We start from the raw sequence: 27,718 nt of genomic DNA on the forward strand, positions 1-27,718 counted from the left end.
TGTGGATCATTCTTGAGAAAGAAACTTGCAAAATGGGCAAATGGTGAAATGATTGTAGACCCAAGACAAACGGGATTCACTGCTGGCGTCGGAGTGGACGCAAATCTTTGCATCTTAAGCATATTAAAAATGGAAACCATCAAAGCAGGTCAACGGATGTTTCTGGCCTTTATTGATATGAAACAGGCCTTCGACGGAATAAATCGTAGAAGGCTATGGCAAAAACTTATCTCATGGGGATGTCCAGCCAACCTACTTGAACCAATTATAGCACTCCATACCAATACATCAATACGTGTGCGATTAAGCAATAATGGAGAAATGTCAGAAATTATCGAAACTGAGAAGGGGATAAAACAAGCGTGTCCTCTGGCATCAGAGCTATTTAAATTGTTTATAGCAGACCTACCAACTCACTTGAGAGACGTCAACTCATTTCCTCCAAAACTGAACAATACACCAATTTCCTGCATAACATATGCAGATGATTTAGTACTACTGGATCGTACACAAGTCGGACTGCAACGATTGTTAAGCAAATTGTACAACTATCTGACAATGAATGATCTCGAAATAAACACGGCCAAAACCAAGATTCTAGAAATTGGCTCTAAAGGTAACAGAAAAGACCGAGACTTTTCATGGTCCATAAACGGTGAAAAAATAGAAAAAGTAACTTCCATAAAATATCTAGGAATACGCTTCAATAACTCCATCAGTGAAGGACCATGGATTGAAGATCTAAAAAACCGCATGAAAAGGCTGGCGCTGCAAGGAGCAAAACTAGAGAGAGAATATGGTAAATTCTCGTTGGCTCCTGTTATATTGTTCTATACACAAAAAGTGGTACCAACAATAACCTTCGGAACGGAAGCTGGGTGGAACATCTCAGAAACTACATGGCACCTGCTGGAAAGCATATTTTGGCGTAGAGTGTTGAACCTACCCAAAAATGTCCATGCTGCCGCAGTAAGGCACGAATTATCACTGAATTCGTTACACTCGAAAGTTATATGGAAATCGCTTACAACATGGAGGAAAATGAATCTGAACCCCCCAATTCCAGCATATGAGATCTTCAAAATGGAAACCGGAACTCAAATAAATCAAACAAATCTGACAACTAAATGGAACTCCAAACTAATGGAAATCCTAACCGCAGCTGATATTAAAGATACAGAACTGTTGAACACACCTCAAATTGCAAAAAAAAAGTTTGAACGATGGTCCTGGATAATTAACAAAGAAATGCGAGATTCACTCAAATCAATGGCAAGTTTAGGGCCAATCGAAAATAAACTAAACATGCCAGCTCGATTCCTGACACGATGCCCTTCAAAGCATCATCGTATGCAGTTTCTAAGATTGAAACTAAACATATTAAGAACAAAAGAAACACTAAAGAGACAAAAAAACACAAAAATAAAGGACAGTTCCTGTAGATTCTGTAAAGATGGGATTGAAACCACCAAACACCTCATAACAGAGTGCACAGGAACAATCTCTCAGTGTAAAATACACCTGGAAAAGTTCACTCCGTTGAGGAATGATATTGACAGATGGTGGAAAAATCTGTTATCAGGCGAAAATATACAGCTAGTCTGTGCAGTAATAAATTACATGGACATGCTGTTGCCAAATCAGGAATTCTGGGACATAGACCAGAGAGTCGCCAAACCATAATCATAACCAAAGGCAAGCAGCACTTACAAGGAACAAAGATGAAGTGTGGAAGAATGTAACAAAAGCCTTATCATAAAACATGTATTAGGCTGTAGTTTTACAAAAAAAAAAAAAATAGTTTACAAATCACGATTTATTGGACTTGCAACTCACAGCTTGACGCCATCACACAGCTTTATTGAACAGTAGTACACCAGAGTCAGACAGCAGTTTAGTGCTCTCGTCCGGTCGCTCCTATTCCCCCCATTGCTGCACACTTGCACCCCTTCACCCAGGCCCACGTTTCTTACGTTTGGTTAGAGTACTGGGATGGGGGCTGTTGTGAGTGAAAAGAACGGGCCCCCCTTAAGAGGAGGAGGACAGGTAACGGTGGGAGGGAGCAGGAGAAGGGAGGAAGAGGAGGGGCAAAAGGGGGAACGGGGCAGTCAAGACATGGAGTGAATAAAGAAGGTTGGGAACCGAAGTTGGCTCCTGAGTGCTTATTGTGTGCGTGTAAGATGGGCCTGCAAAGGGGGGCCAACAGGGGCTGAATCAGATTGAGGAGGATTACCTTTTTGGATTACATGGGGCGGCAAGAATTGGCAGAGAGCCAACCCTTATGTACTGTATCGTGTTATGTGCAATTAACTTACCTGAAAAGTGTAAAGCTGGGTTTCAATTAGATGTTCAGTGGTATCCATTTTCCACAGAGCTCTGCTGTGGCTTGGGCGGTGCGTCACACTTTACACCATACCATGAACATGGCATTAAACATCTGCATCTACCATGACCCCTGACCCACTGACCGCCCAGCAATGGGGCCCAGTCTCCTAGGCTATGCACGTTGTTTCTGCACTAACTCATATCCGAATCGGGTTTGATTTACAAAGGACACGTGATTGAATTGCACCTGGGAAGGGAAAGAGCAGCGTTTTATTGTTTGGTTTTGATGTCTGGGATGGCAATGATTTGGCATTCCCCATTCATCATGTTAGCTAGAATCTCAAAAGTGCTTTTATTGTTAAATAATTCTTGGTGCCATCAATATCTTAGTTTCTAGTGCTGTAAATCAAAGGGCCAAACAGTTGCAATGTTCTTTTCAGCTTCAGCAGGATAAAAGGCTTAGTGATGACACAGGGTCGCTTGTGCATACATTTCAGCAGGATGCGCGTTAACCCACTGAGCCATCTTAAGTGCGAGTGGTCTCTTGGCCTATTCACGGTCTCTGCGAGTTGTAGACCCGCTTCCATTGCTTCGAACATGGATTTTTGTTGTGTGCGTCTGAGATTTTGTTCAACTCTTTTGCTGGAGGGGCTCAGAGTTAATACAGATTAAAAAAAAAAAGAACACCCTGGATTCGGGCATTGGCGAACCAGTCATGTGAACCCAATGTGCAGCGGGTGCACTATTGTTCATTGGTGATCGAGTGCAGTCGGCAGTTCTGTGAACCCCATTCCGTGGAGAAGCATGTGCGTTTGCGGGTGCAACTGGGACCACCAATTTAAGAATCAACAAATCGCTTTGGAGGGGCCACTAAGCAGATGGCAGCTCAGTCTCTACTCACATTCAGCGCCAGCATACCACCCGCTCTGGGGGGCAACATTTCTTTCATTGAATATGAGTCATGTAGCGGCATCTCCACTGAGACTAGAGCCTAGAGGCCACCAGAGTTCCAGCACATTTTATAAATGTGTGAAGTGAACCTGTGATGCAAAGTGATTTCTGAGACATGTAGGCCTCCCAGAACTTCTATCAAGTTGGGCCATGGGATATTTTAGGTCATTAAAAGACATTTAAGCAGTTTTATGTTACAGATCTGCTTGCAACCTATAGCGTACCATTAAGTACCATTAAGTGGCACCAAAGTAAATGCCACCCATTATTGCACTGGTTAGAAGTGGAAGGAATTCGCCCTGAATAGCTCATTGATATCATGTATACCTGGTTGGCATCTGCACAGTATGAGGCAGAGTGCATTCTCTGCCATGCTGGCCAGTGGCACCTCTGCAATAAGTAAGGGAAATGCATCCTGGCAAATTGATATTGATATTTTATTTCTATCGCGCTCGTACACAAGTGTTTCAGAGCGCGACAAGGCAACGGATGGGAACATGGGAGAACAAAACAGCGATCTTACTAGGCCCAGTGACATTGAGAACGTGCAAGTGCATGGGAGAGGGGGGAGGGGAAAAGTGCATGGAAGGGGGGAGAAGTGGAAAGTGCGAAGCAGAGGAGAAACAGATAAATAACAATAAATAAATAATAAAGGCAACAAACAGTGGTAGTGCAGCCAGCAATTGGCAAGTGCTGGGTTTAAGGCAGCAGACATGGTAAGTCTGATAAGTGCAGGAAGAAAAAGTGGGGGGACTGTATAGGTACAGATACAGACCCCAGTGCAAGGGGTGGCCCGGAGGAAGTGCGGGAGGGTGGCAGGGTGAGCAGATACCTGGGCCCGGAGGACAGAGGGTGGCCAGGTGCAGGTTGCAAAGAGAGAACAGATCAGCAGGGGAGAGGGCGAGCTAAGGCAGAAGCAAAGAGGAAGGTCTTGAGGTGCTTCCGGAACCAGAGATGGTTCTCTTCAAGTTTTAGAGTGGCAGGGAGGCTGTTCCAAGGGACACCCCAGCCGAAGACAGAGATCTACCCCCAGCTTGTTTCTTTGAAAAATGGCTGACCCTGAGGGAGTTAGAGGTAGAAGAGCGAAGAGCGAAGAGCTCGAGAGGGGAGGTATGTGCGGAGGGATAGCTGAAGGTATTTTGGACCCAGGCCCCAGAAAGCCTTGTGAATAATGTAGAGGGTTTTGAATTTAATCCTTGCATCCACTGGAAGCCAATGTAGAGATTTCAGAGCTGGAGAGATACAATCCCAGGGCTTGAGGCCAAGGACAATCTCGCAGTCCTGTTCTGGATTAGTTGCAGAGGATGGAGAGTAGAGGCAGGTAGATTTAGAAAGAGGCTGTTACAATAGTCCAACCTAGAGAGAACCAGAGCTTGGGAGACCAGGAGATTCTGGGGGAAGGAGAGGAAAGGCAGAGTACCACTGAGGAGGTGCAGTAGGATGTTTGACTTTTTAGAGACATCAGAGATGTGGGCGGAGAAGGAAATGTAAACATATGTAGAGCAGTAGGCATTTTGGAACACCACGCCTTTTGGGAGTAGCTCTACCGAGGAAGTAACATTTTGTGAAATTCAAGGTGTGGGAACATTTAAAAAGAAGAGCCTTCATTCAGGGATATTCAGTGCTTTCTGGTGGGTGGCTCTGCTTTGGATAATTCAGAGTACACCCTGGATCAGTCATGCTGTAGCTTTGTACTGATTGCAGCAAAGTGAATTTCAGGACTTAGTCATGTAGGGCCGGGCATGTACCTCTGGTATCGAGTTAGGAAGTGTTCACCCTGGAACATGCTACACCTGCTGTGAGTGTGTACTTAGGCATGATGCCTCCTCTGCTATGTCATCCTTTGTGGAGTCTCTTCTGAGTGAAGAAATATACACAAGTTAACACGATGTCCTCCATGTTCTGGGGGTGTATTCATACTGTGCAAACAAGAGCACATAGTGTAACAGGCTATTATGTTGAGCGCATTGCCTTGAGGAAGATTTCTTTATGGAACACAAACGGGGGGAATAACAAACATTAGAACACCCTAGCGAGTGTTCCGTGATGGAGATTGGTCAATCGGCGGGCTATATGCACTAGTATAGCCTGCAGATTGATTACAGCCCGTAGTTCGAGCTGCATGTGTATTCTGGAACGGAAAGAGTTAACTTTGTTGTACAGCAACAAGAAACAAAGGAAAGCAATGGAAATGTTTTGCCAGCATGAGGCTCGAGGACATAAAATAAAGAAAGGAAAGCAAAGGAAACGCTTTCCCAGCGTCAGGCGCAAAGACATGAAATAATAAAAGCAAAGCAAAGGAAACGCTTTATCAGCGTTTCCCTGCGTTTTTAAGTTGGAATGGGGCTGACATGAGCTGCACTGCAGCGTAATGGGGAACATATGCAGAAGTTTCTATTTATCAAGTGAATGAAAGGGAATGTTGTAGTCGCTGCTGAACGTTCAGTGTAGCATGAAAATGGCAATGGAAGGAAAGGGCACAGAAAGGTAAGTAAATGAATTGGCTGTTAATGTAGCATTTGCACAAGTTTGTTAACTTGCATATTTGTGTGGAGTAGCTAGTGGCTAACAGTTGTGTGCTGGGGGAGCGCACCTGAAGTAAACGTAATTAGAACAGGAGGCAGGCATACTCACACCTGATTCCACTTTAGTACCCTACTCCTCCCCCCCTAGCACCTTCCACCACCCTATAAAAAAAAATGAAAATGTTTAATTGAAGTACAAAACATGTCTGCAACATGTATTTACCATTTTGCAATTTTTTGTACTTCAATTAAACATGTCTCATTTATTCAACTATGATTAAACAGTGAGGGTGTTCTAATAGCTTTATAGACCTGCAGTGAGGGCCGTACCGGGCGTTATGGTCCCTCATACCTCGTTAAAGGCCCTTGCTTCGCTCGGGCCATTAGCTCAGTCTTCAGGGCCCATAACGCCCGGTACGGCCCTTGCTGCAGGTCTATAAAGCTATATTTAGTGACAAGCTCTCCAGTGCGGCTATCCGCATTCTGGGACATGTAGTCCTGTGAAGACAGCTGTACAGAGCAATGCAGCATGCACTCAAAGATATGTAGTCCAAGGGCTTCTCAGCTAAGCTGGCCAGTGCATTCTTAGCCTTGAAATCGTGTGTGCGTTTGTATTGCTACTGAGCCAGGCAAAGTAAATATGTGACTTGCAGTCCTATGTGTACATATTATGAGGGAGCAGCCATGATTCAAGGAGCATGTTTGAATTCTAGGGCCACTCAAATTATGCCTTAAAAGGTTAATGGTAATCCAACATGAAGGTGGTATGGTTGTTATGTATGATAATTATATCAAAAAGGCATCCAAACCTGGGCAAGAAGACATTTGATAGGATCAAAAATGGCATGCAAGGCTTAACACAGTAGTTCCTTTGGAAGTTCCATTCACATTTGTCTTTAGGTCTTTAGTAGCAACTGTCCTTGCTCAAAAGGGAATACAGTGGGGGTCTGTTCTGACGTGTAGCGTTTTCTGGGGACTACTATTGTACTAAAGTAGACCTGGGTTATTTCTATTATGTCAAGAGAGGTACATAAACACTTTAAATGTGAAAAATGCACAGGAAGGAATTTCAGACACAAATAGATATTGAGCTGTCAGCTTTTTAAATTTATTTTGCTGCTGGATGCATTTATTAATCATGCATCAGTATTTATTAAGAAAAAAGGGTATATTGTTAAAAAGAACAGTTGGGAACTGCAAGCGGTTCAATCACAAAAACAGGGTTTGCAAAACGGTTAATTCTTAATATTTCCTCAAGCAGCTGTTTATGGCAAAACAAATTTGCAAGACAAAATATTGTTTAAAAAGGAACACTGTGTAACCACCACCTAAAGTGACTAGTGATTAGTATGTAGAACATGCATAACATACATAACAACCAAAACAAAAGCAATAAATGGAAAAGCTTTGGGTTATGTGTATCCAGGCTGGAGGGTGACCTAACAAGTGGTGACCTAACATATGCTGGCATATGTTGTGGGCAAACGCATTGGTAAATGTTCCTGTGTACTATTTGTGATCTGTCATCAATGGGATTTGTTTCATTTGTTCCCTACAAAATCGATTGTACATTGCATGGCTTTTTACCAAATGTTTCACTGAAAGTGTGCTGTGAAATATGCCATTTCAAACCGTTATTACCCAATAATGTGCTACGCTTGGCTGCTCTAGCACTTTTCATGAGAAATATTTATGCCCCTCCAATTTAAAAATTCACCAGCCGCCATTGGCCGGGACTGTGAGCTGACTGGCGCTCATAGGTAAAGTCTCCTTCATGCATACACAGCACCGTGCTGCTTCATGTGCAGCGCGGTGTATGCATAAAGCAGCATGATACCTTTAAGAGCCCGTCGCTGAGGGAGCGAATGGGGCACGCACGCCTGCTACGCCACACGTACATGGTGCAGCGTGTCCCAGGTGACATGGAAAAGGGAAGGCCACCGGCATCTACATGCCGGTCGCTGTGGACTCTTGGTCTGCGGCGCACTTTTCCTTCAGCAACGGGCCAGCGGCTGCACCATCAGGAGTTCATCTGGACGAGTCACGCCATCCGGAGCCATAAAGGACTTCCCAGGAACTTCGGGTGCCATCCCGCTCGCATCCACTTACAGGTACATTTTTTTTTGTTGCCAGTTCCCCTCATTTTCCCTCCATTTTAAACTATCAGCCTTATTTTCACATGTTCATATTTATCGCACCAAAAAACGTTTATTGTAGGTCGAATGTAACGTTTTCCTCACATTATATGAGAAGCATGCCTTTGTCAAACGTTGAAACACAAACTGATAAACTTTTCACACATTACCTTTTGATATGAGTCTTTGAGTCTTCAAAGTACATTTTCAAAATCCACAGGCCATTTTTTTGCCTTCGACTGAATTGCATTCTGGTATTTGTAGTCTTTCATTCAAGAGGAAGGTGGGGTAATTCCACAATTGGGAACGTTTTACCTAGCATATTTCTATAAGGGTTTTAATATTTGTGTGATTTGTCAAGTTAGCTTTATAAAACAGAATGTGGGGGTGTGAGGGAAAATGATGAGGGCAGGCGAGTCATGGGGTGTGAGTGAAAATGATGAGGTCAGTCGAGTCATGATTATTTGCCCAGAATGTGATGGAGAGGTACAGTCCTGGAGGCAGGAGGGGCTATTTTTCTGGTTCTGTACATATGTTGATTTTCATGGCGCAAACCGAGGATATATGTGGTTGGACAGCGTCCACAAACCCTGTTGGGTGTTTTTGAAGACAGCGCTAAAACACATTTGCTTGCTCAAGTGTTCCACTACTAGGATTTCATCCCAAGTTATCATGTTTCCAGTGCAGGCACCCAAAAGAACACATACAAGTGTCATTAAAGCACACGTCTCCTGTTTGCATTTTGTTTTTCTTGGACTATTTCATCATAAATTGTTGGGTTTAAAAGGTGGCCACCTTTTTATATTTTGCCAGAATATTTATTGGAAATTCTCTTTCTCAGATTATTTTTCCTGATTGATTAGTGATTATTTGTCTTGTGCACTTTCCTCTGAATAGAAAGATCAATTGAACTAAATGTGTATATTTCACTTTAAGATATGTTAATTTACTTTGCATAGATGAATGGTGCCAGCTTTAGATTTTTGCTACGGGGGCATAGATTACCACACTGAGTGACTCGAAGGAGCTGTACCCATCTCCAGGTCGAACCGACACATTTTGCAGCAGAAATAGGGAACAAAACATATGATTTGCAGTAGGTCTAATAACATCTCAGCAACAGTCACCTAACCTGCTGAGTTGTCTTTGGAGCATTCTACTTTAGGATCCCCTGCTACTTCCCCACCGACAAAGCAGATTCGGCCTTCCCACCCTCTAAAATCAAAGCTCAAGTGGTCCATTAAAAAGGTTCCTTTCCCATTATGAAGTGAGCAGCACTTGCTAATTTTGCAAGAGGCATACTAACAGGTCACTAATACTGAACCCAGAAGGAGAGGAGACAGAAACCCTGCCACAACAGTGATTTAGATGAGCAATGCAAGGAGAACGTGTGCATATATGCCGCCTGCCCCAAGTACTGTGCGCCTATGCATATGTTATTGAGCCCCAACTTTTTTTTTAGGACTTAAACCCTTTGTTAGCATTTAAAGACCTGAAAAGTTGCTTACTTCCCTGCCTGAAAAGTCGTCCAGGTAAATAGGCTCTATTGTACTATAAGGAAGTCCTGCAGTAGACGCAACCTGCCCTGACTGCCCCAGGGCATAAGTGCTAAGCTCTATAGAAATACAATAAAAATACAAAAAATACTAAATAATGCAAGAGGTATTTTGTTTCTCTTAGGTGAGTGTTTTGTCTGTGAGAGTTAGTGTCGTAGTCCCAATTCTTGTATAAAGCCCTTTTATTAGAGGTGGATGAGTGGGAGTTTGGGTGAAATGGAACAGATTCTGTGTCAACGGATGTTTTCTCTGGGCGTGGATGCACCACAGGAAATGCATTCTACTGTGGCCAGATCTGTCTAGTACCCCCTAGGAAGAACACAGTACAACTGATGTCACTTACTGTGATGTCACTTCATGTGGTTCACTTCACATCACGCATCTTCCTGTGACGTCACACCTTCCTGTGACATCATTTGCCATTGGCTATGCTGAGTCCCCCTACTTATTTTTTTAGGATTTGACCCCTGAGTATCACACAAGGATCCACTCTTCGGGTCTGATTCTCCCTGCGGAAAAAACAATCCTTGAGCAGAGCCCCTTTGACCTTTCTGACTATGATATTCCATTGCTCCCAGTCTTAATAACACTATCTGGTGATTGGAAACTCTTGGTTGGTTTTGTATGGATTGGAGACTGTAAGATGCAGACTTCCTCCTGAGGCGGAGAAGTACACTGGGCAATCCTCTTGGAGAGAGAAAAACAGACCGTCTCTGCGCCACTCAGATGCTGGAGTGTCTTCCGTCTCCTTACAGGCCCTGACAAGTTGAAGCAACGTCATGTTTCTTCCTCTTTGAGGATCTCCTCACCTCTCCCTGGTTCTCTCAAGAATTCCCCTCCTCACTCCTCCCTGGGGCCCCAGGTAATCTGAGGGACTGGAAGGAAAATGCAACCAATAAGGATCCAGAATACCTATGGGAGGATCCCTCCCACTTTCCTGACTGACAGCTTGATGTCAGATACTCCCTGGCATAGCGACCAATATCAATGATGTTCATCTGCCTTCACTTTCTACTGATTCGCCCTTCCCTAGTGTATCCTTATTTTGCATCTACTAACTACCTATGCCAAGACAATGAAGGAAATTACATATAGAATCTCACCTAGGTGGAGGTCCCAGGGTTCCCATGGTAGAGCCATGTCCCACATACATGTATTCAATTTGTTTTCAGTGTGTTAAATATAGGGCTTGCACTGTGTCCTGAGCAAGGGAAGCATAATACTATGTAGAAGGGCACCGGATCTGCACCTCCCTCATGTGCCTCCTGCCTGTGTGATTCACAGGTTCCACCTTCAAGACCTGTGATGGGAGACTAAATGGTTTGGCTTCAGCTTAGGCAAGTATGGCCTCACAAATTGGGCCTGTCCACCACTCTCCCCTGGCTTGCCTGTTGCGAAAGAGCGTCCAGGGGTGTATCTTGGCTGGCAGGCAATGGCAGTGCGTATTTAAACCCAAATGTGCCTTCAAATTAAACAAATGCCGCCTGCATGCACCTCACTTCTGCTGGTACTGTGGCCCTGTATCCAGCAGGTTGATCATCAATGTGTGGCCTTCTGGCCACTCTGCTTGTTGCCACCCAGGGCCTGCATGCATCAATGCCTGGCAACGGCCTAAATTCATCGCTCCTTCCGGTGCTCTCTTCACCTGGTGGAAGAAGGCCACAGCATGTGCATCGATGGAGCCTGGGAAGCTATGGGACCGGGCTGAAGTGATGATTTGCTTGGGGTACATTGGTGGGCACACCCCTTCACCCAGGTTGCTACCTTTGGGATCAGCGCACAGCCATGTTTCCCCTGCTCAACACTGGCACCCCTTCACCCAAACCACAGTGGTAGCAAAGGTAACATCACGCATCCTCTTTGACAGTGGCAGAACGTGACATCAAATGATCTTTGAATCTGGTGATATTTTAGGCAAGGCATAACAAATCTAAACTAAAAATGAACATCAACCTCCCATAACAGTGGATACAAGGCAGGCATACGAGTTGCAAAGGTGAAGGCAGGAGTTGAAGTTCTAATCACTGGTGATTCCTAAGTGATGTCACTGTCATTGGATTCTGATCCACAGAATTTCTGGCCATCAGTTCCTTGTTGGTTTCTGTAGGGTGGAGGTGGGTGCCGGCTGTGTATACATTCCTGGCTGGTCCAGATGTCCAGGAGATTACTCATGTGAAAGGTGAGAGAGTCAAGACCACGTGTGTCACAACTGATACCCACGAGACCGCTAATTGATGCACGAGAACCTGCAGAAATAATATTTGGTGAGAGCCTGAGAAATCGCCCTGCCAAAAGCAAATTCTGAAAACAGCGTTCCTATATTTTACAGAATGTTGTAGAATCCGCAGTGATCTACTGAATTAGAAGCAATGCATCTCAGGAACTGGCGGGCAAACGCAGCAATTAGCAACAGAGCAGCAACAGCTCTGCGTGGTCCCCGACTCTGGAATCTTGTAAACTCTCCTGTAAAATCTGTTCTGACTTCTGGGACATAGTTCCTTTGATAACAAGGCCCATGAAATCGCATGCACCCTGCCTTGAGTTGTTTAGTTTGCAGTGTTAACAAACTCGAGTAGGGGGTGAGTCATTTTAATCAAGAATACCTTAAAACATGTGTGTGTGTGGGATTGTGACGGGTCCGCAGTGCAGACATGGCTAAGTCTTGATGGGAGCTGCTCATATAAACTCTGCCTCTTCCTTGCCCCGAAGAGGGCTGTAAACAACAATCAAACGTTCCCCATTGCATGTCCTCTCTAATTGACAGGATCAAGAGTGCTTTGAAGACAACAGAACCCCTTGCTTTTAAGTGTTTGGTTTAGAAGCACTTGCTTGGATCATTTTTGATGATTTACTCACCATTTGGACATGAAGGTTATGCATTAAAGTACATGTATGCGTAATTCTTGTATTTTAAACCTAGGGCTGCATGGAAAACATGAGAAGGGTTGACAGAATATGCTGCTAACCTCTTTGAAATGTATGACGCTGGGTGTCTTTGGGCAATATAAAATATTTAAATAATGCTTCTCAGAAAACCCTCTTTTCAGGCTGACTTCTTGACTCGTTTAGGCCTGGCGAGAAAGAGCTTGCTCTCTGACATCCTATTGCAGATGCATATTCAGAGTGGGCCTAGCTGCTGCCCCATTCTGCTGACAGCGCATTTCAAACAGCAACCAGTTCTTATGAGCTATTGCAGCAGTCTAAGGAAGGGAGCGCTTTGAGAAGTACACTTTTTAAAGCATATGTGTTTCTCTGCTGCTTGGCACATTGTCCCCTTAAGGGCTAATGATCTTCCTCAGTTTACATAAGACATCTCGGAAGACCCTGCCCACTGCAGCAGTTAAGTGTTTAGTGTGTTTTCCACTTCCGTGTTACATTCTGTTTGTGTTATTATTTCTTCTTGTTGCTTATGGCTGTCTCTGTTTGTATTGTCAAACTACCATAATAGTCACACTATTGGCTAAGGATATTCTGCAGTGCTTTCTTTATTTCCAGCCCATTCTTTATCACCTTTCTTCCCATTGGGACCCTACCTCCCCCTGGGCATGGACTATCCCTTCCGCCTCTCTGCATGCCAGTTGTGCCTTTTAATCTTACTAAGACGCAGCCCAGGGTCATTAGCACCAATAAACTGAATGGTGCAGCAAGCAATCCCCAACAGCCCGCGACCCTGTGCTAGTGCTTGCTCACTGAGCGGTACAGTGGCACTGCAGCCCACAGATTTCCACTGCCAGGCAAGCAAGCTGTGACCCGTGCTATGCGTCCTCCTGGTGCTGGTTCTGGCACAGTTATTTGTGTATAGCTGAAATCAAATATTTGCCACCTGTACCCACATAGCAATTGCTAATCTACCTTTCTGTCTCTCTTTCTCTCCCTCTCTTTCTCTCGTTTTCTCGCTCTCTCTCCTCTACCTCTAGCTCCCTTTCTCTCTCTCTCTGTCTCCAGTTGCGTTTCTCTCTGCCTCTCTCTTTCTGTCTCACTCAATGTCTCAATCTATGTTGCAGTCTCCCTCTTTCTCTCTGTAGACGCGAGTAACATTATCAGGTGTGCATTTCCTAGAGTCACCCCAGCAATTGCTGACAGCAGTGTTATCAGAGAAAAAAACACAGATGTTTTGAAGGGTGGATGTGCTGTGTTTTTAGTGTTAAAAGTTGAAATACAGCAACACTGATAGAGCCTTCTCCTGGGGCAGGGGACAGCCTATGCTGACATACACTGGCATCACACGCAGCCTGCAGGAATATTGCCATCTCACTGAGGGCACATCGTCCGTACAGAGGTGAGCAGAACACTCATTGGCTCTACGGGGGGGTGCTCACAAACCTTAAAGGTGCAAGAGGACTAAGCTGCAAGGTCTACAATTGTAGTTATTTTCTATTTTATGATAATTATGTGCTCTGCACTGTGAACCATCTTGCAAAATATAACACTGGTTTGCTGCTCATCGAAGAAGCAGATCACTGGTTTTAATCTGATAAATTGTCAATAATTGTAATGTTTTCCCCACAAATCTTTTTATGTGTGTGACGGTGAAGAGTGGATGTAGATATGGATAGGCTTGTTTAGATTGAGGGATTATGCCAAGTGTGGATGTAAGGGTATAATTGATTTTTTTTCATTCTCCTGCATTAAATTATTGTTCTTGATTTATTCAACATTTCTATATTAATTAAATAAATAATTGTTTCACTTTGTAAATTGCATCCTCTGGATTCTTTCTTTCTGTAAAAAAGCTTTGGATGTTCCAAATCCAGAGAGTAGGGTTGCTTGCTCTTCAGTTTATCGTTTAATCTGACTGTGACCATTTCCAAGAAGGGACGTCATTTTGAAAGAGACAAAATGGTGTGTACTCTCAGCAAAATAAGCTACTAAAAACAAGCATTTCCAAAGCCAACGGTTTTAACTGTTGTTTGATGAAAATATTTTCGGAATTCATGTATACAGACACACATAAGCAGATGGGGTATATGTGAATTGGAAAGGGATAGAGTGTGAAGAGAGGGTGCAAGGGGGTGGATGAACAAATATAAATGGGAGGATTGAAGAATTAGAGGGAGGAAACTGCATGAAAGAATGATTATGAGGATAGATGAATGAGTAAGAGCATGGTACTGTGGAATGATTGAAAGACATTAAAGTTGAATGAGTGAATGAAGGTTTAAGCTCATATGATAGCGTGAGGATGAATGGGAAAATAGGTGCATACGTGTAACCAGTATGACTGGATAAGCCTGCATAAGCATGGAGACATGAATAAATGAGTGAGGGTGAGGATGGGCAAATTATTGCAACTGTGAAGATGATTGAATGAGTGAGTGTGAGAACAGCAGGGTGAAGAAAGAAATAGCTGTAGAGGTGCACACAAGGTGACTTACATGTCAGAAAATAGGGAAGAATAAGTACTATTGAATGAATTTTAGGTGCTCCCAGTCTGAACTTGGCTACAAGGTCAAAGCAATGGTGCGAAAAGGGGGTCCCACGAATACTTTGTGAGATAAGACCTGGACACACTGTGGCAAATCAATTGCCTATAATAAATTCAATCACAATCAACAAAATGCTGTACAATTGTTTTACCCATAAGTAATAACTGAGGCAAAGAAATTAGTAATTCTGACAATTTAATATTCATGAAAAAGACAATTAACAAAACATATTAAGGCAATAATCATGATGTGCAATCCTAATGCAGTTCTTTTGCATTTAACACATTTGGTGAGTAAATTTGTGTGGAAGAAAATAAACATTACATAGTACAATACATAATTGAAAAGTTAATTTGAACAGATATCTTAGTAGAGAAGAGTTTTGCTCTGAAGACAGATGGGGTGGCTCAGCTAGACTCTTCCTAATAACTATGATGCATTTCGGGCAAGGGTGCCCTTCATCAGGTAGCGATATCTGTGATTCTGTATATCACCTGTGGGACCTAGCGACTGGTCCCATGGTTGAACGTTTTCCTCCAACCATTGTTCTGCTCATCCTAATACATATAATCCTTTCTCACAAGATAAGGCGGAGGTCTGTCAGGAATGTAAAGATTTGTGCGCAGTCACCTGGAGAACTCTCAAGTTAGTTTAATATTGACACAGGTATCATAGGACCACTTTTACTATTCAATTAATTCCCCCATTCACAAATATTTTCACCCACAGGTGATATACAGAATCACAGATATTGTCTACCCGATGAAGGGCACCCTCGCCCGAAACGCGTCATTATTAGGAAGAGTCCAACAATGTAGACATCTGAAGGATTGTCTATTAAGACAGCTAAGCTGCCTTTATTCGAGGCAAATACATTGGAAATAGGTGACACTGGGTACATGTATTTAAGGGCAACATAGATAATAAAGGTATGCTTACATTTCTCACAAACATAATTAACACAGAATATAGATCTTTGATGTAGAATATAGGTTACTAAAAGACAGGCACTGCATTATAGATATCTGCAGGTCTCGGAATCCCATGAAGGTTTAAAAGTGCTGGAAGCACAGAAAAAGTGCAGTGTGCAGAAAAGTGAATGTCTGGGTGGAAGCCAAGGTACAGCGAAAAGGCAAAATCAAATAGCAGAATATGTGATTTTCAATGGTGTGGCTCATAAAATGAAACCGGCGTACAGTCAGAAAAGATAGGATAGAGAAATTATCCAATAGAAAACCAGACAGGTTATTTATGTCTTGAACACAGTGTGCTAAAGAAGTCTGAAGAAATGCGTCACACTAGGAGTTGCTTTTTCTGGCTTAAGGTTGCAACATATATCTCATGTTCAGTGAAATTTGGGAAACTACCTAGTTTTGTTAGTTTGCATAGAAAGTCATGTGTATCAGGAAGTGGTTATGTCCAATGAGAAACAAGTGATGTTTTGACCTTTAAGTAAAATTGTCAATTATAACTTGTTAAAATGTAAGGTTCATATTAGCATAAACTATTGTGCAATTTGTTGTATTCTATAAAACCCATAGTGTATGTATTACAAGGTTAAGATTTCCTTTTTCAACTGTAAGGAGCAGTGATTAAACAAATTCACTCCCAGCGGGCTGCCCAATATGTCTCTTTTTTGCTCAAGTGGATATTTACTTCCAGGGATCACTAGCTGCAGAGAATTATGGCTGAGAATTCATCTTTTCACACATTGATACTGCAAATCACGTTGAGGATGCTTTGCCCACAAAATATGGCAGCCTATTAACTGAAAATTATTTTCATGATGCTGTGCGAAAAATATATGCAAAGGTTGCCCTTCTAAATCACTTTCATGATGCAGTGTCACCAATATATGCTATGTTATGCTACATTACAAAGCATTTCTACTGTGCCATTCTCCACCTTAGTGGAGTTACTGTGCTGAAGCTTGTCAAAAAGCTTGCGTGTTGCACTTCCCTAAGGAGGAACCAGTCCTTAGTCTGTAGAGGGAAGGAGGAACAGTAGTGTGAGAAAAGTAGAGCAGTGAGTTGAACCAGCGGGGCACAGTGGCATCCTCGTGGTGCATCATGGGTGGGCTAGAGGAATCAATAGGGGAACTGATGGACATGTGGCACCAGATGTGCAGAGGCAGGGACAGGCAGCAGAAGCTTGGTTGCTTAGCAATAGCTAAAACACTGACTGCAGCAAATACGGCCAGTATGCTGTGGTGCCACTCAGCATATAATTTTGCACGCAATGTTTTTTTTTAATGTGGATAACCAAAGTCAGACCAGAGTTGGCAGACAGCTAGATAATAGCAATGCCTTTCCCTGAGCAAGCATAAGAGTGGAAGCTATCAGATACCAACGCACACTTTTCTCAAGGTTTTTAATAGGCAAGGGGAGAAGGAACGGGTGCTAGTTCTATGATTGAGTGGAAGAGACAGTTATCCAATTAGGGTTTGCCTGACATTGTCTTGTACGATTTAGACCCAACCCTGATTGGATGAATGCTCTTCATGAAGCAAACAGCAAGCCAAACTAATTTGTGTCTTTAGTTTTTACACAAATCCGAAAGCCCAAATACATTATAATACTTGGTCAAAGTTGGCCACCTACTTTCAGCCAAAACTAAAAAAAAAAGGAAATTATTTAATACGACTAACAAATGAAACTGGCTTTTTTTCAATAATATTTATTTCTAACTATCACTGTTTTATATTGCAGTGATACAAAAAAGTTACACCTCTCCTACTGAGCAAAGAACACTATCAAAACATAGAATAAAAATGTAAATTATTTTCTGACAGAAGGTTATCATTCTAAGATTGGCAGTTTGTCACACCCCTTTTGTACTCTTCTTGAAATCCTTAATGAGAAAGGGAAGGGGACAAATATCATCAATGAGGGTGTGTACATAACACCCAAGAGTACTTTAAGAGCATAGGAATGACCATAGATCTTTCAATTCGACAAATGTAAAATTGATGAGGGTTGTATGTTTGAATACAAACAACACACACTGTACTTTGTGCTCATTTCGTTTTTCTCAATATACACCGTAAAATAAAACAGTTCATCACCAAAAGTACTTAATCAGACAGCATAAGGTTTTGCATGTCAGGATTAAATGTCTATCAATTCTGTCACTGGTTTTGCTCTAAAGGCCATTCTGCTTCTATTTTCTGAATAGTGTTCCCGCTCCCATATTTGGAGAGACTTGCAGAATTTTCAAATACGAGGGCCTGGGTCTCAGGGTAAGGATGACTGAGCACATGCCCAGTGGCAGAGGCATCCTTAGAGAATTATATATACAGGATTGAAGCAGGGTCACTTCAGGCCTGAGGTGTTGGACATAGAACAGTTTGGTGCGTGGGGGGTGGGGGGTTGGTTGAGAGCAGACTAGACACATCAGGCTGTACTGAACACTTGTTTTCTTTATATGCTGCACATACTAATACACCAAGGAACTAAGTAATTTGTCCACAGTCACACAATTTTAGTCGGTGTGAAGCAAAGGTCAGAACCAAGGACTTAAGGTTCCATGCCATAGTTAAGCATCAGATACCGGCATGCTGTACAATCATATATGGGCAGTGCCTTTGGAATGTGTGCAGACAAATGCATGTGTTTTGTAGTGTGGATATCCAGGTCAGTGGTATCTCTCCAATCCACACAAGGCCAGGAATGTTTGAAATAATGATCTTCAATAGTTGCATAAAAATTACCAGAGATATTGCTGGTGATCCAGTTTATCCAAGAGACCATTTCATTGCCTTGCACCCTTATAAGAACAGGCTGCTCCCTTATTCATCACATGGTGCAGGTAGAGTCCAGGGTTCATAGTTGTGGGCCATATGACTTTGGCGTCTCTTTAAAACTTGCTTTCCAAATAACCGGGTGTCCCTTAATGTGGGGCTTTGAGATTAACAGACAACAGCTTAAAATCTTAAATTGCAACAAAGCCAGCCAATGTATTTGAGACAAAAATGTATCCAAATTAAAACGTCTCTGTTTCTGATTCAATGCAGTTTCTTTTAACATTAATATGGTCTCAGAATAGCTAGCCCAACAACAGGACCTAGTTATTGTCTAATGTCAAACAAAAAGAGTTTAAAGATCTAGCGACAACAACGGCAACTCATCAAAAGGGGGCTACGAGGGGTCAAAACCCACTCCACAAATACAATTGTTAAGGTTGCTTTCCTTTTTATCGGTGCATTTTTCCTCTGGCCATTTTTACTGTGCATTTTCAACATGGCTCAAATCATAGCAACAGAAAATAGATATAAAAGGAGGTTAAAGGAAGAATTAAAGGAGGTAGGAAAAATAACATATGAGTTTACCCCCCGTTTTTAAAACAAAGATTTAAAAAATAAACAAAAGAAAAAAACAGTGATCATACACAATAAGAAAAAGACCATCAACATGCAGGAGACTCATGGATGACATGGCTTATTGGCAATGTTGAAAATGATCAGGGTGGACATGTTACCAAGGATTGTCTCTGCTCTAAATGACCTTGTGGTAATAATTACCTTAACGGCATGTGCAGGATTTAACAGCTTCTTCAAGAAATTCCTACGGGAAAACAAGAAGAGTGTGCTTTAGACACAGAGATTACAGGTTCTGGCTAACAAGGGGATCTTTGACCTTCCAAATAGGAAGCGTTCTAGAAACTCCTTGTGCTTGGTGGAAATGAGCGGAATGTTAGCACCAGGAATAGTTGTCCTGAGTCTTAGTCAAAGAAGAAAGGGAGGCCCTTTATCCAGCCGAGCTACTGTTTATGACCACAAAACTCACAGAAGTATGGAAATCCTGTAAAGTGGACAGCACAAGACCTAAGAAAAGGAAAGGGGTTGGTCTTACGCAAGAGTAAATCCTCCCAACTATTGGGATTCCCGTATCTAAGGGTAATCAGCTGTCAAACGTGGGTAGCCATCAGTGTCAAACAAACTCATCAGCCCTCATTACAACACCGGTACTAAACCATGGTGCTATTAGCACCATGGTTGGTGCCGGTGTTGTAACGAGTCCGCCATGGTGAAATGGGGAAATACCGCCCCATTCCAAGGTTGGCGGGGCGGTATTTCCCCATTTCACCATGGCCCTTCCCCATTCCCATTTTTGCCCCATAGGGCTCAATGGGAATAGGGAAGGCGGCAATTACAGTACCGCAAATTGCGGTACCGTAATTGCCTGCGAGGTCCCTTTGCGGGTCCCTACTTTAACGGCTGGTCCACACCAGCCGTTCAGGTCGGGTCCCGCAAAGGGACCTCGTAGTAAGGTGCTAAGTGGTTAACAGCGCCGCCGCCTTTTACGGCACCGTTAACCACTTAGCGCCTTGGTCGTAATGAGGCCCATCAAGTTTAGTTGAAGGGAACCCACTTGGCAAAAGATCACATTGGCTACACAGAATATTAGATTCATGGCTATTAGGGCTGTACAACAAGCAACTTCTGGGAGGGAATCTCGAACTTCATGGTCAAGATTGGTCAGGAAGGACGGCAATCAGCATTGTCAGGCATACCAAAAGCAAATGTGGATATTTGTAGCTGAGAGGTGCATACAACAATATTTATATATAAGCGACTGCATTGAACCCCTGACCGAGATGAATTAAACTGACGTGTTGCCAACTAATATATGTTAGAGATGAGCTGGAAGTGTGAGCATGTATCGCCACATGCGGCCCTACTGCCGGAAACTAAGGGATTGGATGTTGGAGAGAATCAATATGATAATGAGCATTGGCTTTCAGTGTTTGGAAGAATGTGTTCAGTCAAACATATGAATCAGTTTTAGTCATTGAGTTAGTCGAGGAGGCTTTTGGTGGAAAAGGCCGCGGCAGTCAGTCAAAAATCATAGCTAGGGATTGGAAAAACTCCATCTAAATTTTGACAATTGGATTTCACAAAATGGCATCTCTGGTGACAGTGTTAACAGTGACTAACCAAATGAACAAACGATGCAGGTGAGACATTTAAGAATGTTTGGGTGTCACAAAATGGCTGCTTCTCTGTACGAGTACAGAGATGATTAGAGGCTAAAGAGCTTACTCAGCCCCACAGGACTACTAAACCAGCAAGGATCCCAATCAAAAAGGTGAAACAGGCACAGTGCAAAATCGATACCTCCTTTTCCTCTTTTGGTAACATGTGTCGAGGGCAGGCTATCCTCTTCAGAAGGTGCGCGAGATAGCATAGAAGCAATGCAAAAAACAATTGTGCAGGGGTACTAGAATAAAATAATGTCCAACCAAGGTTCTTTAAAAATAGGATCTTTAATTAAACTAACAAAATTGAACACATCTAACAAACAGAAAGCAGCAAAATGTTCAAGTTTATGAAGATGTCTATAAAAGAGTAGAGAAAGGGCTTTATTGCAAGTTTGCCAGTATCCCGCTGGTAATTCCGGGAGGATACCGTCAAAATGCCCCTATCGTTTCCGCCACCTGATATCCCAGAATTACCAGGACATTGCAGGCGGCGGATATGGCAGTAAATCCCCATTCCATGGTGTCCCATAGGACTCCATGAATGGGATTGGCGGAATTACTGGTGTCAGTAATTCCGGCATTTATTTGCTGGTAGCAGCCAGATTTACCTCCAGCTCTTGGCTGGGAACTGGGAGGCTCATCTTTGGCTCTGTACCGATGTCGAGTCGGCAAGCAGCATGAACGGATTCCAATGATGTTGTTCTATGCAGAAGTGGTGAGGGCTTGCATGTTGAAGATGCTGGGGATGGCAAGCAAGGTCGGGTCAGATGCATTAAAGACTCAACAGCCTCAGGTGAGGAGACGCAGGGCAGGCTTTTTTGGCTTCACATGGTGTCAGGGTATGAGAGTGGCAATTGCTTTGATTTCTTAAAAGCGTGTAATTATGCAGGTGGTGTTGAGCATGCAATTCTAAATGACTCGGAGGGTCACAAATGCAGGGACGACAAAGTTCTGGCATCAGTGTTGAGTGAAACTCAGAGATGCAGGGGTGGTTGAATGTAAAGCTCGAAGATGACTCTGGCAGCAGCTTTGACAGCATGATAGTTGCCCAAACCAGTGGAAAGGCAGTTTGGAAATGCAGGGATACAGAGGGGTCACTTCTTTGATTCTGAGGTTTCTTGGAGTCCCAGTCCAGGGGATTAGGGTCAAGGTTAGTCCTTTCTTCTGCCTTTCCCAACCAAGAAGATTTTTAGAGAGTACTTGAAGGGTTCTGTCACCCCCAGTAAGCAGAGTCATGGGTATCAGATTTTCCAGTGCAGTAGCCCTTGTCCAGCCAGCTGGTCATCCTAAATAGGCCAATGGGATGTGTAGGGAGAAGAGCTTTCCACTTCCTGGAAGCACTTTGTCTTCAACTCCATGGTAGAGGACTTTGGAATAGACTATAGCCCTAACAGAGTTTCAGGTAAATCCTTCTTCAAGAATGCTCCACAGATGACTCAACTAATGGGAAGGCCTCACCACTTAAATGGGCAAAATGCTACAAGGGATTGGTCCACGGCAAGCCTGCTGTTAAAGGTCATAACCTGGCTGCTCTAACAAGTATCTTTTGCCTGCTGACATCAAAGCTTAAGTGCCTTGTCTGCAGGAAGTGTGGTGTGAGGGCATGAGGTTTGGGAGCTCGACCAAATCCAAGATAGTGAGACCCTATGTGAGCTGCACCTCTGCTCTGGGTTACTATAACTCTGGCCCCTTCCTCAGTCTGCCTTCATCAAAAGGTGTCCAGTAATCAGCACCCTGGTGTGAGATGGCCATTTTAATGACAGGTCTGCCTTTGAGGCACTCTTTCCAACTGGACTTCTAAGGGAGTGTTCCTGCTCCCTGGTGGAAGGTGACAACCCTCCTCTGTGGGATCAAAGAGAGGGCTTCCTGTGCTGGACAACATGGTATTGTGGGTATAACCAGTGCAGACAGCTTAATAAACACCAGCCTTGTCATTACTGAGTCACTGTTCACCAAGCTGACAATAAATTACACCAAATGCTTGTGGTTGTATAATTGTGTAATCTCAGTGCCCCTAAATCAAAATCAGACATTGCTCATATTGATATTTTAATAACTGCCAAAAGGATGCCTGGGTTACACCACAATTAGGGATGCCATTTAGCGGTCACTAGAGGTCGCAACTACGACCTCTGAGGTCTCCCTTGCAACCTCTAAAAAAAGAAAACAAACCGTTTTTTTTTTTTTTTTGTAATGCAAGCTCATGGCCAGCACCATTTGGCTCTTTTTTGCTGGAGTAGTTGGCTTTCTGGCTTTCAGGCCCCTTAAAAAAATAAGAAAAATAAGAACAGGAGTGCCACAAGTCTAACACTTTCAGCACTGACCCTAAATAAGAAAGAATAGGAATACCAAATAATATGTCTTTCTGGAATTCTATACAATAAGTGCTAGACACCTTAAAGGTATATTTCAGGCACACTTCAGGGGGTGAGTCACTGATTTAGTCTGTTCTTAAACGCCTCAACTCAGCCTTTCATCCTACTTGGGTCGATAAGTGAGTACCAACACAGGTTGGGTGATATTGAGTGTATATTTTTTCAATACAAAGCGCTTAAGCGTAAGTGCTATATAATAAGACATCATTATCATTTGGTCATGGACGTCTGCTTGCATTCACAGTAATTTGGTAATATGGCCCTATACACACTGATCTTAACGATACATATGGCGATCCATTCCTGTATCAAAAGTACATCACATTTTAGTGATATCGTAACCATATCTTTCATAGTGTACAATGCAATGTGATGCCACTTCCTGTTTTGACAACGGGTGAAAGGTTGCGTTCCATCGTTTCCCGCAATATCACTTCAGGGTGGGGTCAAATGACATCACTTCCTGTGATGTCATCAGGGGGTCAAGGGTCATGTGATGTCACTTCTGCTACCCCAGGCATTTTGGTGAAACGACATCCCTGACCACAATTATATTTTGAATCAGAGGCCTAAACGGTTACAAACACACCGCTGCCTGTTGGAACTTTGAGTTGAAGCAGTGCTTTCAGGAATGCACATGTGACAATTGAACCAGCTCTGCTGCCTTTAGAGGGCAGCCATCAGAGATTTCAGGAGACGATTCCACCAAGGTACATGTGTGCATTATGCTTGGTATGGAACATTATGAAGTTGGGGTGTTACAAGCAGATCCCGGTTTCAGAAACAGAATTACCTGCATAATTGCATTAATAAAAAAAAAATCTCATGTTATTTCACCGTTACATTTGGTATTCCGTCACAGTTCTGGATAAATCTAGATTTCTGCAAGTGTCTCACATTTAGTTTACGGACAGCTGGAGGGAGATTGGCATGCTTGGTACTGGGCAATTAAGGGAAGGATTAGGCGTTATCTTGAGAGTTGGGAAAGTCCAGTACCTATGGTAAATGTTTTGTGAAGATTGGATATCAAAGGAATAATGTTTCACCTTTTAAAATAAAATTAGTTTTTTAATGTTTCTTATACCACAAGCAAACACAATAGGGCATTTAAAAAGAAAAGAAAATACATGGAACCAATGGTCAAAATGTGCATGTACAAAGTCAATTGGTCTGGCTTGTTTTAAATCTATGGGATTCATTTTGTAAGAAGTACAATTCTAGATGCTAAATCAGGCGTATTCCATGAATCTGTGATGAGTGAATGTGTGACCAAAAAAAAAAAAAAAGAAATAAAAGAAACTACAAAAAAAAATTAAAAATCTAAAGATGTGTTCCCATTCGCCACCGCGTATCCTCCTCAATGCAAGCCCACACACCTCTCTTTCAATGAGATGCCCAACACCCATACCCACTGTCCCCGCTACCTATCCTATTTTCAAGGGGAGGCTGTCCCCTAACCCTCTCCATACGTCATGCCCCTTCCCCTCCCCCTTATTCCCCACTTACCTATGCATGAGCCGCCTTGCCTTGTTTAATAGTGCATGCTTCCGTGCCACACATGACGATGCAGTGAGCCGGCATGCAGCGCCCAGGGGATACCGATTCTATAGGAGTCCTGTGCATTAACAGCAGCATGAAAATGTGACGCTGGATTTGAGGCTTTTTTTTTTTATCAGGCGGCGTATATGACGCAACAGAAATTAGCATTTTGCTCTCTGACCCTGCTCTGCTTACCAAAACAGCAAAACTGCACCAGCGTGTTAAAACGGGGGCAAAACCAGGGGTTAAACTTTTAAACCCCATTTTATACTCGTTTCAACACACCCCGACTTGGAAGATGCCCCATATTTTTTGTAAAAATAGGTGCATTGGTGGGGAGTCGATGCATGTGTGGTTTGGTATGTTTTTTTGGTTCCATGTAATAATGTCGCCACAAAAATCTCGCCATGCAAAAATATCGCCGAAAAATGGCCGTTTTTTGTGCCGACATTATTGCATGGAACATGCAGGGGCCTCCCCCGCAACCCCCAAACTTTTTTTCTTTTTCTTTGGTTTTGCCCCTGTCCCCATATATATGGTCACCCATATAATATCGCCACAACCTTTTCCCGGCGATATTATTTACGGCGACCATATATATGGGGATAATATTACCTGATACCGTTTTTTCCTATCTTTGTTCAGTATTTTAGTGTGTGTAAATTGTATGCAGGCGTCTGTGTGACTGGGTGTGTGTATATGTGGACTCCTGTAGAAAGGCATGTGTCAGTGTTTCATTCTGGAAATGGCAGCATGGGCCGAATTCGAGACATCATGTTTTCACATGCAAGGCTCGTATTACAAAAATGTAAATAGTTACCCAAGTCATCAGGGTACTTGTACCATATTACATCTGTGGCTAGGTGCTTTAACCATCTAGCAGGTATTGCTGCCGTTTGCCCAGCTAGAACACTACTATGCACAATTGCCCCTGTCCTATGTAGGTACAGGTAAGATATGACTAGTTACTCACACAAAACACCATGGATCGCCATCATGTGCAACGATTTTAGCACCATATGCAGGTACCGTCACCAAATGCCAGGTACTCTCACCGTGTAACGTGGTGCCTTCAACTGTATTGGTACTCCCATAAAATGGCACGTATTGCCATTGCATGACCTGACATTCTCACAGTATGCCCTACATTGCCTTCATATGCATGTGCACTCCCACCAAGCACACAGATCCACACATGCATGTATCCCCAAACACACAGGCAACGCTCCACACACTGAAACAGGTATGCATACGTGTCTGTGTACACACTTTGATACAGAACGCCAATGTGCGTAAGCATGCACACACACATGCACACTCACATTTACTGCCGTGCATTCTCTCTCTCCCTCTCACACACACAGACACACATACGCACACATATGTGTTACTTATTTTGCATTAATCAATTACTTGATTTTTACAACGTGATCTTCCGCAGCCGATGAAGAGAACGTTTTTGGTCAAACGTTACTAAGTTTGACACGCGCACACACACACACACAGACACACACATATGCACATGCACTCATAAATGCCCACAACCCGACACACACACTTACTCATGCACGGTTATCAATACATGAAAGTGTACACTCACGTAAAAAGGAGCAAATGCACTGACACAAATGCAATCCCTCCATAAATACAATCGGGCATTGAAACAAAACAAGCACATAGACACATGCATGGAGAAACTGATGTTATGCACAGAACCTCAATGAAACAGGCTCTGGTGCCATGCCAGGGCATTGATTGGGCACCCGTGAGAAATATCTACCTTTTCAGAATTGTTGCATTCCTCATACCTGTCGTGGCGGGTGAAGGAACTGGCCGCCATGCCATGGGCTGTATAGTTGCGGGGAAGGGCGGTGGGAGTGGCGGTAGTCACAAGGCACAGTTTGCATGTTATATAAGAATTGGGCAGTGGGGTGCCATGACATAGCTGCCTTGACTCGTGTGGGTGGGCTATGCTATACCAAATCAGTCCAGCACCCAATTCCATATACTGGGGCACTCCCACCACAAACGTATTGGCATTATATGCCCACGTAGTGCCATAATAGGTTGTGGTTCTGTAGTGATATGCCCAGTACTCCTATACCCCAGATACGCCTTTCATATGGCAAGTGTCTTCATCATATACCCAGGTCCAAATTCTGTATGTCAAATATTGCATCGTGTTACCAGGTTATGCCATCATACGCCCTGGAACTCTTCCCATGCCCCCAGTTACGCTTCTGCACCCAGCCACATGCACTCAGACCAGCATGCATTGAAACACACCAATCCACACAGCACATCTGTCACATCTGCATTCTTGTTAACTCACTGTACATACTTCTGTGATTTTTTGACACTACATGTCTACAGCATTGTAACTGTAGTTGCACCCCTGTTTATTTGTAACATGTATCCTAAGTTGAACAACCCTCTTTCTGCCTTCACGCCCGAATACCCTTGGGTCTGGTGCGCAATATAAATAAACAAACAAACAAACAAATGCTTGCTCACAGATACATGAACACACAAACACAGGCCCAAAAGCAGGCACACATGCACTGGCATACAACCCTTCCCTCAACACACACACAGGCAGGGGTGCTGATCAGCTAGTGGGATGTAAGCTGCAGCTATGCCTAGGGTCACAGGGGGAAATAGCGGGTGATCGGAGGAGGATGCAGGGGGCGACGGAGTTAGGGAGATATGGGGGACTTTACACTGGAATTAGGGTCTTGTATATTCTGTTTTGGTACTGAAAATGATGTGATATGGCATTTATAACGCGCCTGTGCACAGGGTCTTCTAGGCACCACAAGACTAGGGAGGGAAGACATGGGGTGGACAAGTCAAACTAGGCCTTGTGTCATTCGGATTATGCAAGTGCGACAACGAGAAGTGCAGGGG

Source organism: Ambystoma mexicanum, chromosome 12 (genome assembly GCF_040938575.1).
Source record: "Ambystoma mexicanum isolate Mex_15411 chromosome 12, UKY_AmexF1_1, whole genome shotgun sequence".
In the NCBI taxonomy this organism is placed as follows: Eukaryota; Metazoa; Chordata; class Amphibia; order Caudata; family Ambystomatidae; genus Ambystoma; species Ambystoma mexicanum.